Source organism: Sus scrofa, chromosome 14 (genome assembly GCF_054392235.1).
Source record: "Sus scrofa isolate SSC_HxYL_T2T_F1_AM1 chromosome 14, Sscrofa_HxYL_maternal_Yorkshire_Landrace_v2.0, whole genome shotgun sequence".
NCBI lineage: Eukaryota > Metazoa > Chordata > Mammalia > Artiodactyla > Suidae > Sus > Sus scrofa.
Window position 1 is genome coordinate 118,807,088 of NC_139396.1, and position 18,237 is coordinate 118,825,324.

Genomic DNA, 18,237 nt, shown 5'->3' on the forward strand with positions numbered 1-18,237 from the left:
GCTTTTATCTTTCTTCCTACTGTCTACTATTGAAATGAAGATGTAACTATTAAAAAAAGGGTATATAAGGAATGGAAATTGAGTTTGAAGGGAAGCCAACTTGGTGTTTAAGCTGAACATACCATCAGTTCTCTCATTTTTCTCTGTGCCTTTCAAGAAATACTAGGTTCAGTAGACCAACCTGAAGCATTTTTCTTTCCAAATAATATAGTGTTATACTGTATAGTGTCTATTAGGCAATCTAAAATAGAAAATGTTCCTGAGTTAGTTATTAAACATACAAAGAAGTAGCAGAGTGGAAGGAAATGAGAAACAACAAAAGAGGTTCAAGATGAAGAATGAATTGATTTAAAAAAAATTGTATCTACAATCAAATCTCCAGAACATTAGAATCCCATTATTGCCCAAGAGTATAAAAGGATGAAAAGAATGGTTTTTCATTACATCTTTTTCTCTAAGCTTTCTGGGATGTGTAAATCCATCCTTGCCTGCTCACCCACGAAATCGTTGCTACAATTTAATACAATTTTGTATGTTTTAATTAATTTCATATTTTTGTGCATAAATGGCATTTAATTAATTTTAAATTTAGTAGGGGTCCAGAAAGAAAAAAAAATTTCATTTGTTATTATAGTCTCTTTGATCTGCACACCTGGAATCTAACTCCAAAATATACCATGAATCCCTTCTCTTCTCTTCATTTCAACTATTACTATACAAGGCATCATCACTTCTCTAATGGATGATTATCATGGTCCCTGCATACACACACCCATATACGGTATGTATACTTTTATATGTATATGTATACTCTATATATGACAAATATATATATACTATATAGTAATATATTGATTACACACAAAAAAAAAATTTCTTTTCAGATTTCCACCTACAAATCCATTCTCCCACAACCAGTATAATGACCTTAAAAAATACAATTTTGTCAGGCATGGCACAAACAATTTAAAAAACTTGCATCTGTACTACTACTACTACTACTACTACTACTACTACACCAGGCCAAGCAGAGCACTGTGTGTTGTTACCCTACTTTCATCTCCATCTTAATTATAGTCGACCTCTCCACTTATTTGTTTGCATAGCTACTTTATCTTTACTCAGTTTTTCTAAAACATTACACTGATCCCTGAGTAAAAACCTTCTTATATTCATTTGTTCTACTAGGATTGCTCTTCCTGAACTTTTCACATTGATGTATCCTTATCCTTCAGGTAACAATTAGGTATCACCTTTTTCAAGAAGCCTTTTTTTTCTTAAGCACCAAGTCCCCGTGATTAATAACTAAAGTAGAAATGTGTCAATTTCTTTCGCAAAATTTACGGTAATTTGTAATGATATATATGCATATTTTTCTCGATATTTTAATTTTATGAATCTGAACACAAACCACTCAACTGGGCCTGGTCTTTTTTGAGGTCTTTTTCATTTACCTGGACACACAAAGCCTTGGACACTGGAAATAATTAGAAAATCAGAAATGCCTTTTATCAGGTGGAAAGATATAAGATCAAAGAAAATAATCACTAAAGTCTTTTAATATTAAATTAATGTTTTATAAGTCAAAATAAGCCCATCATAATCCAAGTAAATGTAGCTTTAGAGTATCCTTGTAATTCTTTATTATTGTATCTAAGATAACTTACAATGAAATGACAAATATAATATTGATATACATAATCATTATTTTGTAATACTTTGTGATTTTTTTATAGCTTCACATTTTAATAACACCATTTATAGATTTTTAAATTTTTAATTTTTTAAAAAAATGTTATGGCCATACCCACAGCATATGGAAGTTTCTGGATCAGAGGTTTAAGCCACAGTAGTGACCTACCCACACAGATTATTAACCCACAGTGCCATGGGTAGAACTCTTACATTTACAGATTTTTAAAAGGGAAACTCTGCTGAGCCAGAGCCTTGTTCCTTTTCTTTTCTTTTTTTTTTCTCTTTTTTTAAGTTTTAAAATTGTTTTGATTTGTTATATTTTAGTTTAGGTTGGATTGGTTTTTGTTACTTTTTTCCTTATATTTGCAACTTCCTTATGTCTAACAAATAGAAAACATTTCCATATCAGGTCATGCTAAGGTTTTTTCAAGAATGATAGAGAATACAAAACAGTTTTTTTTTGTTTTGTTTTGTTTTGTTTTTTAACTTGTTAGGGAGATTAAACAAAAAATATGTGGAATGTTCAGGAGTAATACAGGAAGCTATAAAACTTTGTTTCAGAATAAAAACTATTTGTTATTCTACTGTTTAGACATATCAATGAATTATTTCAGCTGGACACTTTCCTTTGCTGATATGACACAGATTTTTTTTTTTTTTTTTTTTTACGATCATGCATTTTACTAGAAAAGATAGTCAAGGCAGTTTCCATAAAATATGAGAAACTTGTGAAGACAAAATTTGCTGTCAAATACTAAGCTCCTGGGTTATAAAATATCTCCAAGTAAGTACAGAAAAACTAAATTTAAGACAACAAAAATTATTATGATGTCCATTCCATAATATAGAATCCATAATATAGAAAAATCCCTTTTTGTATAATTATCATTATTTTTTATTTCTAGCCATTTGTTGATACATATTCTTTACAATTGTGTCATGATTTTCAGTTTTACCATTATGAATTGTTTGCTTGATTTTAAAAACGTTTAAAAATTTAAAAATAGGTATTGAGAACTACAATGAGGTACCACTGACCCCAGTCAGAATAGCCATTATTAAAAAGCTTACAAATAACAAATTCTAGAGGGGGTGTGAAAAAAGGAAGCCCTTCTATGCTGTTGGTGGGAATGTAAGTTAGTGCAGGCATTATGGAAAACGGTATGATAGGTCTTCAATAAACTAAAAGTAGAACTACCATATGATCCTGCAGTCCTACCCTTGGCCGTATCTCTAGACAAAACTGTTATTCAAAAAGATAACACACCTCTATGTTCATAGCAGCACTATTCACAATAGCCAAGATATGGAAACTACCTAAATGTCCACTGACAGATGAATGGATTAAGAAGATATAGTAGGTATATGCAGTGGAATACTACTCAGCCATAAAAAGAATAAATTAATCCCATTTGCAGCACAATGGATGGAACTAGAGATTATCATACTAAGTGAAGTAAATCAGAAAAAGACAAACACCATATATCACTTTTACGTGCATCATAAAATTTGACACAAATGAACCTATCTATGAAACAGAAATAGACTCACAGACATAGAGAATAGACCAAGGGAGAGGGGGAGTATGAGGGGAGGGATGGAGTGGGAATTTGGGATTAGAAAATGCAATCTTCTATATATAGAATGGATAAAAACAAGGTCCTCCTGTATAGCACAGGGAACTATAGCCAATCTTCTGTAATAAACCATAATGGAATAGAATATTAAAAAGAATATATATATATATATGAATACACACATATGTATGTATAACTGAATCACTTTTCTGTATAGCAGAAATTACACAATATTGTAAGCCAACTATACTTTAGTTATAAAAATTGGTTTTGGGAAAAGAACTATTTTAGGGGCAGATGCATGATTACCTTCTCTGTTCTTTATATATTCATTGAAAAAAAATGTTACTTATAAGCACACATTATAAAAAAAAATAGAATAATCCAAACTAAAAATAGTGAAAACATTTTTAAAATGTTAATTTTTTCACATTCTATTTATAAGCTTATGGTAAGCATCTAGTTTCTTTCTGAGTTCACTGTAGATACCAAGGAACCAGAATCTTGAGCAGATGTTTTAAAAGTCACTGAATTTATTAGTATTTCTTTAGGTGCCCTTTTAGCTCATTAATAACATTTCTATTTTTACCAATGAAATTAAATTCTATTTAACATAACTGAAACAGATGAAATTCACAACTGAAAGTTGTTGATATGTGTTAGAACTGTATGATCAATACCAGGGAGACCATAAAAGAGAAACCATATGACTGAAGTTAAAGAGGCTTAGGATTTTGCCTTGATTAACCCTGAGACAGAGGGTAATATTTTTTCCTCTCTGTGTTTTATCGATGTTATTTTTGTTTTGATCATCATTAAATATTCCTCATCTGTTAATAACACCAGAGTAGATTAAGCAACAGTCTGACTGGCTCTGGATAGTCTGGATAGGAAACCTGGAGAAAAGCTCCCAGTACTTTGAGTCTAGTTTTTGCATCTCCAAGCAAACAGCATCAAATACATACACATTCAATCAAACTGCCTATGTCTGTACACACTCACAAATAAGTTTATGTAAAGTTGGTGAAATACAAATAAGCTTCATGTCAGTTTTCTGTTTTTAATATTACAGTTATGGAAGATGTTACCATCGTAAATGAAAGGTATCTGTACAAAAATGTTTGCAGCTTCCTATGAATTTATAATTTCACATTAAAAGATAAATTTAGTAAATAAAAATATACACTGTGATATGTAAAAAAATAATGTGGAATGAGTCAAATTTTAAAATACATGAACTATTTATGTAATATGTCATGGAAAAATAAGAATATCAAAGAATAAATGTAAAACCTATAACTTTTATCAGAAAATATAGAAAAAATTGTGTGCCTTTGAATTAAATAAAATTCACAAACAATTAAAAAGGATAAGTTCTGATAAATTGATATTAATTTAAAATTTTGAAATTTACACTTCAAATAATAGTGTTAAGAAAAGGAAAAAGACAAAAATGAAAATAATATATCTTTAAAATACCTATCTAGTAAAGGATTTAATGTACATAAAATATGTGCATTAATAAATAATATATACTAACAAACACATGCACACAAATATACAGATATATAATTACACCAAAAAGGAGAAGCAACAGACAACAACAAAAAATATGCTCAAAATCATTAGTTATTAACAAAATGTGAATTCAAGTCACCATTAGTTACCAAACATATCTATTAGAATAAAACAAACTCAAACAAAACAACACACAACAAAATCTAGCTCACAATGCCAAATACTGGAAAGGATCTGGAACACCCTAGAACTCTCATACATTGCTTTAGTACAAAGTATTTAAGCCAATTTGGAAAATAATTGGACAGTTTCTTATTAAGATACTTACTATACAACTCAGAAATTCCACTGCTAGCTATTTACTTAAGAACAGTGAAAATATATGTTTACACAAAGACTTATGTTGGAAAACAAACAAACAAATGTCCATCAACTTGCAAATGGGTCAATAAATATGGTTATGAAATTCTATTCAGAAAAAAATAATTAATGAAAGAATAAATGAAACTGATATAATCAACAAAACATGTGTAATTCAAAAGCATTATGCTAAGTTGAAGAAGCCAAAGATAGGAAGATGTATGCTTAATGATTCCATCTATATGGTGCTCTGAAGAAAAAGGCGATATTAAACAGATAGAGCAGTAGTTGTCAGGAACTGAGGGGAGGGACAGAGGCATTAAGCAACTCTTTGGAGTAATAGGATATTCTGGATCTTGATTGTGGGGATGGTTACAGCTCCAAATGTTTGTCAGCACTCATAGATTTGTGTTATTAAAAAGGGTAGTTTTCACTGGATGCAAACTGTACCTCAAAGTCCAGGAGGAATGGCAGTGATACATGTTGGACATAGTTTTCAGTGGCAAAAAAATATTGCAGAGCTCCCACTGTGGCACATTGGGTTAAGAATCTGACTGAAGTGGCTCGAGTTGCTACAGAGGTGTGAGTTAAAAAATCTGGTGTTGCTGTACTTGTGGCATAGGTTATAGCTGTGGCTTGGATTTAATCTTTGGCCTGGGAACTTCCATATGCCATAGGTGTGGCCATAGAAAAATAATTTTTTTAAAAGGAATATACATTATTCTGAAAAAATACTTAGTATCATGTAACTAAAGATGTCCATCTGCTATAATACGTGAGGAATTTCCCAGTAGACCTGGCTGAAGTTACGAGGGTGCCATCCTAATAAATGTATTTTCCATAAGTAATGATGATTTTAGTTTGCATCTTAAGCAAAAGTAGAGAACTATGAAAAGATATGTGGAAAGAAGATAATGAAGTTTAGATTATTCCTATTATTGTGACATTGTTTAATCTCACAAGTACTAAAGTTTAGGGAAGGCTAGGTTACATTTACAAGAGGAAGACCTCAAATTAGTTATAGCTTAGAATTACAGAAAAAAAAAACATTTTCCTCTATTAAGCTTCCACATGTTTCTGTGAATGATATACCTATGTAGATAAAATGTCCAAATAACTTAGTATCAGCTCATGTTTTCATGCTTACCGAAAACAAACATCAAACAAAGAACAGCAAGTGTGAGAAAACAGGTTTTATAGAAAATCCTGGACTGTATCCTGAAACTGGTTTTCCTGGCAGCATATTAACACTACCTTAGAAAGCATTCCATAGCCTAGTGATGGCTCCTTAAACACCTCTGGGCAGACTCATTTCTGTTGTATCAAAATACTTCAGCCTGTGTCAATACAGCCCTACAAATAAGTATTGCTGAGGAAAGTCAGTGTGTGCTATGCTACTGATGATTTGAAGGGAAGTGGCCTTTTAAATCTAGCCAACACAGGATAATACCAGGTTCTTTTTTTTTTTTTTCCAAATCCATTAAATATTCAGCCAAAAATGTCTTCCCTATAATTTCTGTCTAGTGAAAGACACCTTCTGAAATTTTTAAATATCACGTACACTGTCTCATTACCTTATCCCTCTCTTCCCCAAACCCCACAATGAATGACTTTTTTTCAAACATATTTGTATTAGGGCATTTGATAAACCATAATATGTTAATTGTACCCAATATCCTGCAATGGTCATTATTTATTGTTGCTAATACATTTATTTTTGCCACTATTTACTGACCATTGAGGTAACTGACTGGTATTTTTCATGTTTTATTGTAATAATTAAGTTATTTTTCATATTTGATATAGTTCAAATCTTATAATTTATTTTATTATTTGTTTACAATCTAAATATTTCTACTCTTCCAGTAAAATATAAATTGATTCTAAGAGTACAATACAGCAGGGAAGTAACTGTCAGTATTTTTGACCTGACAGAAACAAAATTGTTATAGGAACCACACCAAGAATCTTGCTAAAGTTTTTCTGCTTATATCTTTCTTATTTCCAAGAAGTCTGAGTACGGTTTGAATTATATCCTCACAATTACTAAACTATAACAATAAAGTCATTTTCTTTCCACTTATACTAATAATTAACTTTTCTATAAAGGTATCTTCATTTAAGGTGGGAAGAAGCCAGTGTTGGAAGAATTGCTGAATCAACTATTTGAACACACTGAGCATCATGGCACAACATAAAATCTACTCCATAGCAAGACTTCTTTGAACTGAACAGTAGCACTGCCTTCATCATTGAGCAAAAAACACAGACTTGTCTTTTAGAGAAAGGAAAGAAAGGCTAATTAGACAGATGGCCTTGACTCCTAGTTCACAGCCTGATTTACATGAAGATAAAATACATTACCATTTACATTAGATTCTTTGATAAACATTTAGTAGTTTTCTTGCCCTCTAAGATCACCTTCACATCTAACCTCAAAGCCTCACTGCTAGCCTGATTATTAATCTCTGCTTTGGACCTTGAGCATCATGTTGTTTGAATTGCCCTGGAGTCACACACAACCATGAACTTTCTAGATCATACTCTAGCCAAAATAGGTTTACAGCTTACATTAAGTTACACTTCATTTGCTTTTTAACTTTCAGTGAGGACAGAAGACATTAAAATCTCACAATATACAGATACTGATGCTCATGGAGACCCCCTGAAAGAGTGGAGTGTAAACTATCTGGTTTCAGCCATGTTGACTCAAGGCAAGCTCCACTAGAATAGACCAATAGATAATATCTCAATACTTTTTCTACAGTAGCTCATACTTTTCTCCCAGAGACAACATTTAAAGACTGTAAATCACTACTTACTATTGCACTCAGCAGAGGCTCAGTTCCTTGGACCGTATTCCAGTCATGCTGAGAAAGCATCTGAAACATTTAAAGTATGAAGGCAGTCACTAGGGTCACTTAGTTAATTTAATGAACTCTAACTCAGTAGTTAACTAACATAACAAATGCTTACTGAACACTTGGTATATTCCAGTTGCTAGACTATGAAGTGGCGATACACAAAGATGTGCAGTATCTCCCAGAAAAAGCAGCACAAAAATATGTCCTTCAGGTTGCACAGGTAACTGCATTCTTCATAAGTTTCAGGCATGGATTCTCTAGGCCACAGATACTATGCTGCTCTTATCAGCCTGCAGTGACTGAGTGTTCAGGCAAACATATTCAGTACACAGGTACTTACATACTCAGGAAAAACTACTTCAGTTAATTGAAAGCCATAGGAAACCCACCCTAACTACACATCAGATTTGCCCAGATACTTCTGGTTCCTAAAGAAAGACAAATATTTATGCTAAATCTGTAGCTATAAGTCCCTCTATATGTGTCTACTTGTGCATATGTACATTTCTTTTGCCTAAGCAAAAATTTTATCTGAAATTCTCATTTTTGACATGAAAAATTAAATAAAAATAATTTCTTAAAAGATTATAAAAAACTGTTAACTCTGAGAAGAAACCAGCAACTGAACACTTTCTGATTCCAAAGCTTCTTTTGCAGGAGCAAACTTCCCTCCCAGGTATAGATTTTTTAAGATAGTTGAAAAAAAAAAAAAAAACAATTTGCCTAGAAGAATTATTATATGTTGTAGTAACTATCATTCAAACTATTATTGTTAACATAAACCTTGTTTTGATTGTCAGTAATAGCACAATAAAATTCCCAGGAGAGAAAACTGAAGGATGTAAAGAGATTGCATTTTCATTTAATGAGAAATACAAAATTTCCCAGAAACTATTAACAATATTTCACTGATTACAATATTTTAGAACAAGAATCCCATAAAATTCTGTGGTTTATATCACATTGGAGATATTGGTCATGTTTAAAAAAAAAAAAAGACCCAAAGGAAATTACCTTCCATATTATCCTTGTAATAACCTGCTGTGAATTATGGTTTGTAATTAATAAACATTCAGTTTGCTAAGGTTAAAATCCATGGAAAGAAAGCATTGGAAGGAAAGCCTTGACCTAAACACTAAACTATAATAATTTATTAAATAGAATGGAGGAAATATAAATTAGATGGAAGAGAAAATATTAGGAGAATCTAAAGTAGATGCTTACTATTTGTTATTAGGAAGCTCAATGCCTTTATATCCATTAAAATATTATTTGTAAATTGAGTCTTATGGGGGGGATAAAGTTGAGCAATGCCCTCTTTTCTGTACCAATAGGTATAGAGCTAACCTACTGATCATCTATTGTATTTGAGAGCACTCTTTGCTTCAGATGAACACAGCCTCTGTAGTTCATCTCATGCTCTAATTCCTGTCAATATGAGAACATGTCTCCTAATTGAAATGAGCCAAATTGCCTATCAGATGAGGGCCAGCTTTTCATATTAAGATGCTTATTTTCATTAAAAGCACACTTTTTAAAAATAAAAACATATATTTTACTGGCAACATCAAAATACTTCATTCATTTTTGGTTTTTTTTGTCATGGAAATTCCCTTTCCAGTTCTCTTGTATATTGAAGTTTAGGGCTAACTGACTAAAGCGGAAGTGCAAATATTTTTGATAGGTAAATTTTTAGCATGTACGGAATGCTTTTTCACAGGGAGGGTTTTTTTTGTTCATTTTTGTTTTTTTCTGTCCCATGGACTGTTTTCTGTCATCTTACTCTGTCCAGTCTCAGAGCAGACAGAAAATGCAGCACAGTAACTTATCTATAGGCCTAGGATTGATGAACTAAAACATGCCCCTGTCTCTTCTAACAATATGCACATCAGTGGCATTCCTTCTGTGATCCATCTGGGCTTTGTCAAGGTTTCATCACTTTTGCTCTTTTCCATGAAAGGATTTAAAGATAATTGTTTGTATTCCATGAGAGAGAAAGAGATAGGTAGACTTGCAACTAAAGTTTGACAAGACAAAGGCCAATGGTTTGGTCCTCTAGGATATACTTGCATTCTGATTCCTCCCCAGTGCCATGACGTTATGACGACTGGTCATAGCATTTTACCAGGTCAATCCCATCTATCACCAACCATTGTCTAACCCGTATTTCTGAAATACCAACTAAGCCTTCAAAATGAGTTCCCAGTTTGAATAAAAACACAGTCTGGGGCAAATTTTTTCTTTATGGAAAAAAAAAAAAAGATCGTCTCAATTATCATATCCTGTACAACAAGAGGTTTGAACTGAATTTCACTAAATACGCAACATTTCCATTCTTCTAAACATATTCATTTTCCCCCTACTTCCTGTGTAGCATGATATTAAGAGTCTTATCAGCTAGATCAAGCTCTGTTGAAGTCATTCCAGCTTGTTCTAGCCTGCTAGATAAAGCAGGGTTATGACTACCCTTGTACTTATCATTTAGTTATTTTTATGCAGGCTCACTTTGCATAAGCTTAATTGATTTTATAAAGAGGCAGGGAAGTCAGATTTTTTATTTAATGGCTACTCTATGAAGAGCTTTATACTTTTATAACAGATGATCTCTTTATGAAATTACTGTAATTAAATCTACTGTGCAAAAAAAAAAAAAAGGAAATAAGAATTCAGAAAGATCAGGCGAAATAGTTCAAGCCTCACAGTCTGAATGAATCTATCTTTGTTGACTCAAGAGCCTGTGCTCTTTCAGTTCTTATATACACTGATTTTTATATCATATAAAACTTCTAAGTTGTCATGCAAGCACCTGCTTAGCCATGTCACCTTATTTTCTGTTTTTTACAGTCACTTGTCTAGACACAAATGAAGAATTTTACATTTATTTTTGATTATATTCAATCTTTTTATTTCTTTATTTTCTTTTTTTTATTACTCAAATGAATTTATCACATCTGTAGTTGTATAATGATCATAACAATCTAATTTCACAGGATTTCCATCCCACAGCCCAGACACATCCCCCCACCCCTCAAACTGTCTCCTCTGGAGACCATAAGTTTTTTAACGTCTGTGAGTCACATCTGTTCTGCAAAGAAGTTCCGTCTGTCCTTTTTTCAGATTCCACATGTCAGTGAAACATTTGATGTTGGTGTCTCATTGTGTGGCTGACTTCACTTAGCATGATCGTTTCTAGGTCCATTTATGTTGCTAAAAATGCTGGTATTTCATTCTTTTTGATGGCTGAGTAATATTCCATTGTGTATATGTACCACATCTTCTGGATCCACTCCTCTGTCAATGGACATTTAGGTTGTTTCCATGTCTTGGCTATTGTAAATAGTGCTGCAATGAACACTGGAGTACATGTGTCTTTGCGAGTCGTGGTTTTCTCTGGATAGATGCCCAGGAGTGGGACTGCTAGATCAAATGGTAGTTCTATGTTTAGTTTTCTGAGGACTCTCCATACTGCTTTCCACAGTGGTTGCACCAATTTACAATCCCACCAACAGTGTACTAGGGTTATATTCAACTTGATATATTTTGTCCATAAGTCAACTCTTAAAGATATTTGAGTATCCTGATTTATTAATTCAATATTCTCTCATGTTGTGCCACTGATTTCTCCACATAAGTCATTAATGAGATGAGAGAATTCCTTTTCCCCAGGTATGGATCATATGGTGGGTACTAAGGAAAGTTGTTCTGTCCTTCTTATGCCCAATAGTTAGTGGCAAATCTTGCTAAGAGTGTGGTCCTTCCAGAAAGGATAAGCAAGGAAATAAAAGTGAGACATGTAGAAGAGACTGCTGTAGGGTTCATGTACATCACAAAACCTGCCTCAAGCTTTGCCTTTTCTTTAAGGGTGAGAAATGGTCTTAGTCACAAAATTTCAAATTTTGAACCATAAATTCCCCTGAAACATCTCTTTTTATTAGAATTTCAGGTTCTTCAATAAAGACACTCCAAAGTTAGTCCAAAATTTAAAGTATTTCTAGATTTCAAAATGAACAAGTAACAACTTCCCTCCGCAAACAATTTTTTCCATCTGTTTGTAATGTGATATATTGTAGAGGTTATATTTGGGCTTTAAAATAGAACAGTTTTGCTTTAACATTATGGTTCTGAGACTTAGCTGTTATGCAAGCTCATAAAAATCCACTTAATTTCTAAATGACAAAGTGTCCATAAGCAGTTATTATAGATACCAGCAGTGACCATAACAGTAGCAGTAGAATATCAGTGTTATTATTCCTAATCAATACACACATACTGACAATGTCTTCTCTTTGCAAACTTACAGCTTCTCAAACTGGATCCTATGCTTGTTTCTGACATAAGAATCCTAAATTCTGATTTCTCACCATAAGATCCTTTTTTCACTTTGAAAAAGGTAATGTGAAAGAGACAGGAGAACAGGTAATGAGAAGGGAAAGCAAAACAGAGAAGGAGGAGAAGAGAAGGAGAATGAGAAGGAAGAGGAGGAGGTGAAAGGAGGCAGGGAGGAGCAGGAGTTGATAATTTACTTTCAACTTGAATATCACTGAATAATGATACCAGAAGGAGCAGCTACTCTATCCCTGCCCATTTGTTATTTTTGTTTGCTTAGTACACTTAATTGGCAGTCTTTGACAATATACACAAGGGTAATTATTTGTTTGTTAGCATTCCTAACAGTAATTTTACAACTCTAGACCTCTTTGACTTTCCTTCTAGTTACCTGAATCCCATTTCACATTTTGTGCATATTCTTACTTTTCTTTGAGTTCATTAGCAAGCTGTCTATGTAGCCATACTGCTTTCTGAGATTTGTTCTAGTACTGCATCAAGGGCAATGAGGAAACTTTAAATTCTTGAGGAATACTTAAATAAAAAAAAAAAATCCCTCCACCTTATTTATTAATAAATGTGAACTCTTCTGTCCTTTCTAAGAGGTCAACTGAATAAGATTTCCTAATAGTTTGTACCTTTTTCTAGAATATGACAGATGTTCAAATTAATTTCTCTGTTCAGAGTGTTAATGGATTGTGAAATCGGACTCAGTGAGATAGTCTGGCCAGCCATATAAAATTTTCCCTCCCATCCTGACTTTGTGAATGATAAGACAGGTTTTCTTTTGTTTAAAAAATGTGTGATATTCGCCAAAACAACCTGAGGGCTTTATAAAAACAGAAAAATAAAAGCCAAGTAGGACTTTTATTATTCAAATACTAATAAGAGAACTTAGAATATTGAGCCAAGTGAAGAAAAAAAAAATCTAAATTATAACTTTAAAGAACACATAATCATTGTAACACTGAAAGTCAGCCAAAACAGAGTCTAGCCTTTTGAGTATGTCTTCTTCCAATGAAGAAGGGAAAAAAGAACTTTAAGATATTTCTTAGTTATTTATTCAGTATCAGTATGAGTTGGGAAGTTGTATGAAAAGCAATTCTATTTTATAGAAAAAAATGAGGCACAAGGAAATGTTCTCAAAGAAGAAAATGACGTCTTAGCCTGCAAGCTTCACATTAAATTGCCCTATGCTGGAAGTCTCTTGCACAACACCATGTGAATCAAATGAATATAGAGGAAAGGAGCTGAGATGTATAAATTTTCATATAAAAGCTGAAAGATTGAGAAACTGACATATGATATTATCTGAACTACTATTTTATATAGAAAAAAATTGTGTTTCAAAATGTATCTCACAAGCTACCAGCCAAGAAAGGCCTTTTTTTATGAGTGGCAGTGTCTCTCAAATAAGTCATTATCCTTAGTTATAAATAATACAAGTGTGTTACTCTATCCCTAAGAATACAAGAGTCAATCAAACCCAGTTGTTCTGGGAAAAACATTTATCCAATATGTCAAGCTGAAGGAGGAACTCAAGCTTTTATCGTAACTCTTTTATAGGACTCTTCAGTCTGATATAACTCAGGTAGAAAATATTGGAAATAAAAGAATTATGTTACCTTAATTAGTACTATATGGCTTCTGTCGATCCCTAGACCTAGTTCATGCTAGGCAAACTTGAATGAATGGTAAATAAATAAATGAAAAAAAATAAAAATAATTCCCTCAACCGTATGATAATATGGACTCATTCTTAGGGCTGACTCTCATCCCCTGCATTCAGTTCAGCTTGTACACACTCAACGGGAGATACAGGGGTCTGAGTGGAAGTACATCTGTCATATTTTAAGAGCTCATCAGTGTGAGGTACACCATTACTGATGATCTTGGCTGGAACCCTGGCAGGAAATTAATAATGGCACTGCCTAAGATTGGCAAATATCTAAGTATCAATTAGGAGAAGTACATAAAATGAGGAGACTCAACTATGAGGCAACTGGCTGTTCTTCTGGATGATGTGAGCACCTTAGTATCCCTGCTGTCATTTGTAAAGGATCATTCATATCACAGAAAGATTACTCAGAATTCTCTTTGTCTCTCTTAAAAGTAGACAAAATTAAAAAAATTAAAATCAAAGTAATCATTTTCTTGCCTCTTTTTATACAATAAGGATGAGATCTATATTACAAAGACCCCCCTGGGAAAGTTACATTTTTAAAAAAATTCCAGATGATATGTACATTTTTATAAGGGTTCATTTTTGGTTATTTAAACACAGTGGCAGGAGGCTTTGATCCAGTATTCTCATTTTTTTTTTTTGTCTTTTTGTTGTTTTTGTTGTTGTTGTTGCTATTTCTTGGGCCGCTCCCGCGGCATATGGAGGTTCCCAGGCTAGGGGTTGAATCGGAGCTGTAGCCGCCAGCCTACGCCAGAGCCACAGCAACGTGGGATCTGAGCCGCGTCTGCAACCTACACCACAGCTCACAGCAATGCCAGATCCTTAGCCCACTGAGCAAGGGGCAGGGACCGAACCCGCAACCTCATGGTTCCTAGTCGGATTCGTTAACCACTGCGCCACGACGGGAACTCCCAGTATTCTCAATTTTGACAATGTTTGACCTGCTCATCTCCCTGTTCCCCTCTCCTTATCCAAATATCTGTTTTCCCATATGCTCTTCTGTGGATCTTCCTTTCCTTTCTCTGCCACACACATCTCCTTGATCTCTGTGTCATATTTCATTCCACCACCCTCATCTGGCTCCATCTCTCTGATTTACTCAGAATTTCCTCATTGATAAACATACCAATAACAGACTGTATGATATTTTTAAGAATGTATAAGTTAACGTATTCTGTGGAAATGCAAAATAATAATAATGCTAATGGGTTGAAATACACACTTAGGGAATTGTTATTGTCTAAAAAAGGTTATATAATACAAAATCTTTCTATAAAAGTTTAGTTATTCAAAACTAAGGAAAAAATAATAAACAAGGGAAAATAGGAGTTTCTGTGGTGGCCCAGCATGTTAAGAATCTGACTAGTATCCATGAGGATGCAGGTTCGATCTGTAACCAAGGAGGTTAGTCCTCAGTTACTCTCCATGTGGACCCCTTTATAGGTACTTGAGTATCTTTATCACCTGGTGACTGATATTGTTCACAAGGATGGTCTTTAAACAAAGAACAATCCAAGAGATTTGATCTACAAATTGCTTCATATCCACAGCAAGAATAACAAAAAGAGGCTATTCAATTTCCCAAAATCCTAATGAAAAAATAGTTTCTGCCCTAATTCCATAAGGAGTTAGTAAAAATACAATGAAAATGGGGCCAATGTGTGAGAAAAAAAAATTTATAATTAAGTCTGTGGCTTTGTAGATCATTCTTTCCCCATTAGAAGCAGACTATCTTGAATTTATTGATAACAATTTGATACTACATCAGTGAGTTCAATCATATAAGGGAAACAAACTGATTCAAATGAGTGAAAACTAGAAAATTAAAGTTATAAGCTGAATATTGCCTGCCACCATCCAAATTTATATGTTGAGGTCCTGCCACAGAATTTGGAGATAAAGTATTTAAAGGAGCAATTCAAATAAAATGAGTTAGTATGGGTGGACTCTAATCCAAAGATTGGAGTTCTAATAAGAAAAGATTAGAACAGACAATGCATCTGCACAGAGCAAAACCATATGAAGATATAGCAAGAAGATGGCCATCTACAAGCCAAGGAGAGAAGCTTCAGAATGAAACCAACCATGCCAGCACCTGGCTCTTGGACTTCTAACAACAAAACTGTGAAAAAATAAATTTCTGTTGTTTAAAACACCCAATCTGTGGCACTTTGTTATAGAAGCTCTAAGAAACTAAAACAGATAGCATTGCTGTGACTCAATTATGAGCAAAAACAAGTGGAATTGGGAAAACAAACAAAATGTAAGAGGTAAGAAATACAAATTTCAAACAGGCAACATGTTATATTTTGTTGCTTAATTCTATGGCTATTTAACATGAATGTCTATTGAAGCGTGCTTTTATGTATTTTATGTATCAAGTGGCATATTCCCTTGGTGCTTGGTTCAACAGTTGGCTTATGATAAAGAATCATAACTCATATAAAACTCACTGACTCCTTAAACTTCTCCAGATAACACCCACTCCATGTGCTCTGCGGCCTGAAGGCAAGCATGACTCAAAGCATATAAAAAATAAGTGAATAACTGAGTAGTTAAGTGTGATAAATATAGTGGCTTTTTATTAAAAACATACTCATACATGCAGAGTTACCTACATCATAGTGAAAGACTGCCTTCTACTCCTCCCAAATTAAAAATGCTGCTGAGATTAATTTTCTTACTTTGTATCTTCTCCTGTTCCCCACCCTTGTGACATTTTTAGAAATAATTAGAAAACGTCTTTGATATTCAAGGCCTTCCCTACCATAGCAGAGATTACATTTCAAATAATATTTTTCATTTGTACCTTTCTTCTCTATACCAATATCTTATGTCCCATACCCAAAAGGCACCTTCATAGAAACTGAAAAGCTTATTAAATTACTGGTGTGTAATTTACATCAATCTCTCAGGAAAATGAATAAATTGCTTCCTAAGGAGGAAGACTTTCCTGGAAAATTCATTCTAAACTTATTATTCTCAATCTATTATTATTAATATCACTTTCTAAATAACATTTTAAGACCATGACTATCTAAAAGTTAATTTATTACCTTGGAGTATGGTCTTTTAAATAAAATCCTCATTAGAGTTCCTGCTGTGGCACAGTGCATTAAGAATCTGACTGCAGCATCTCAGATCACTGTGGAGGTATAGGTTTGATCCTTAGTCTGATGCAGTGGGTTAAAAGATCCAGCACTGCTGCAGCTGCCATGTAGGTTGCAGCTGTGGCTGGGATTCAATCTCTGGCCCAGGAACATCCATATGCCACAGGTGTGGTCATAAAATTAAAAAAAAAAAATCCTCATCAATAAGAAGTTTTCCATGACCCTAGATAGTCAATTTTATCATTACATTTTGAAATTTCCATTTTAATAATTTTAGTATTTAAATATCAGGCACCAAGAAAATTCTCTAAAGTCTTGAAAAATAAGTATTATAACTTTTTCAATAAACTTTAGTAATGAAATCAAAGACAATTAGAAGTATTTCTTGTATGGGAATATACCATATGAAACTAGTATGACATGTTTAAAAATTCCTTAAACTTTATGTTTCATAAACAAAAACTAAATTCCAATTGTCATTTCTTACTCCCCTATTTCTTTCCACTGTACTTCCAATGAATAAATTATTACTAAATATTATTTACTTTCATTTAAAAATTCATTTAAAAATGCATAGGTAGTCCTACCAGTACCTCAAAGTCAATTTAGAAAGTAAAAGTTAATTAATTTATTTCATTCTAAAAATATCCCATCAGAGCTTAAAAAATACATTAATAAGATATTTTAAAAATATACCATTAAAACTTTAAAATTGTTATGACACAAAAAGGAAAATGGAATCCATGTTTTTGGAGAAAATACTCTTTCCCAATGGGCAAGCATAAGTCCCAAGCTCTAGCCTTGATTTTACAGAAGACTGAATGTTTGTAATCTGAAAATATAGAAAAGCATAGGAAATTTTCATATCCTCAAGTTTTGTATTTTTCCTGACTTGCCAATGGATTATTTCACATTCTTTAGTTAATAGTTCACGCCTATCTCACACCAAACAAATGAAAACTGGAAAAATCTCTAAGATCAAATCCCTTAGGCACAGATACAACACCAATACAGCAGGCATCTCAAGACATTCATTCACTTTGAATCCCCTTAGCATTTCCAGCAACATTGCAATTCTGCACATTTCAATTATACAATTAAAA

At 33.1% G+C, this 18,237-nt stretch overlaps 1 long non-coding RNA gene across 11 annotated transcripts in view; it reads right to left on the reverse strand.

Moving 5' to 3' along the window:
• Positions 1 to 18,237, reverse strand: part of LOC102159151 (uncharacterized) — a 662,825-nt gene that overhangs the window by 239,693 nt on the left and 404,895 nt on the right. For all 11 annotated transcript variants that reach the window (XR_014827619.1, XR_014827618.1, XR_014827623.1 and 8 more), the window contains one exon: positions 7,973 to 8,032. This is a non-coding gene — a long non-coding RNA (uncharacterized LOC102159151). The remainder of the gene's footprint in view (positions 1 to 7,972; positions 8,033 to 18,237) is intronic.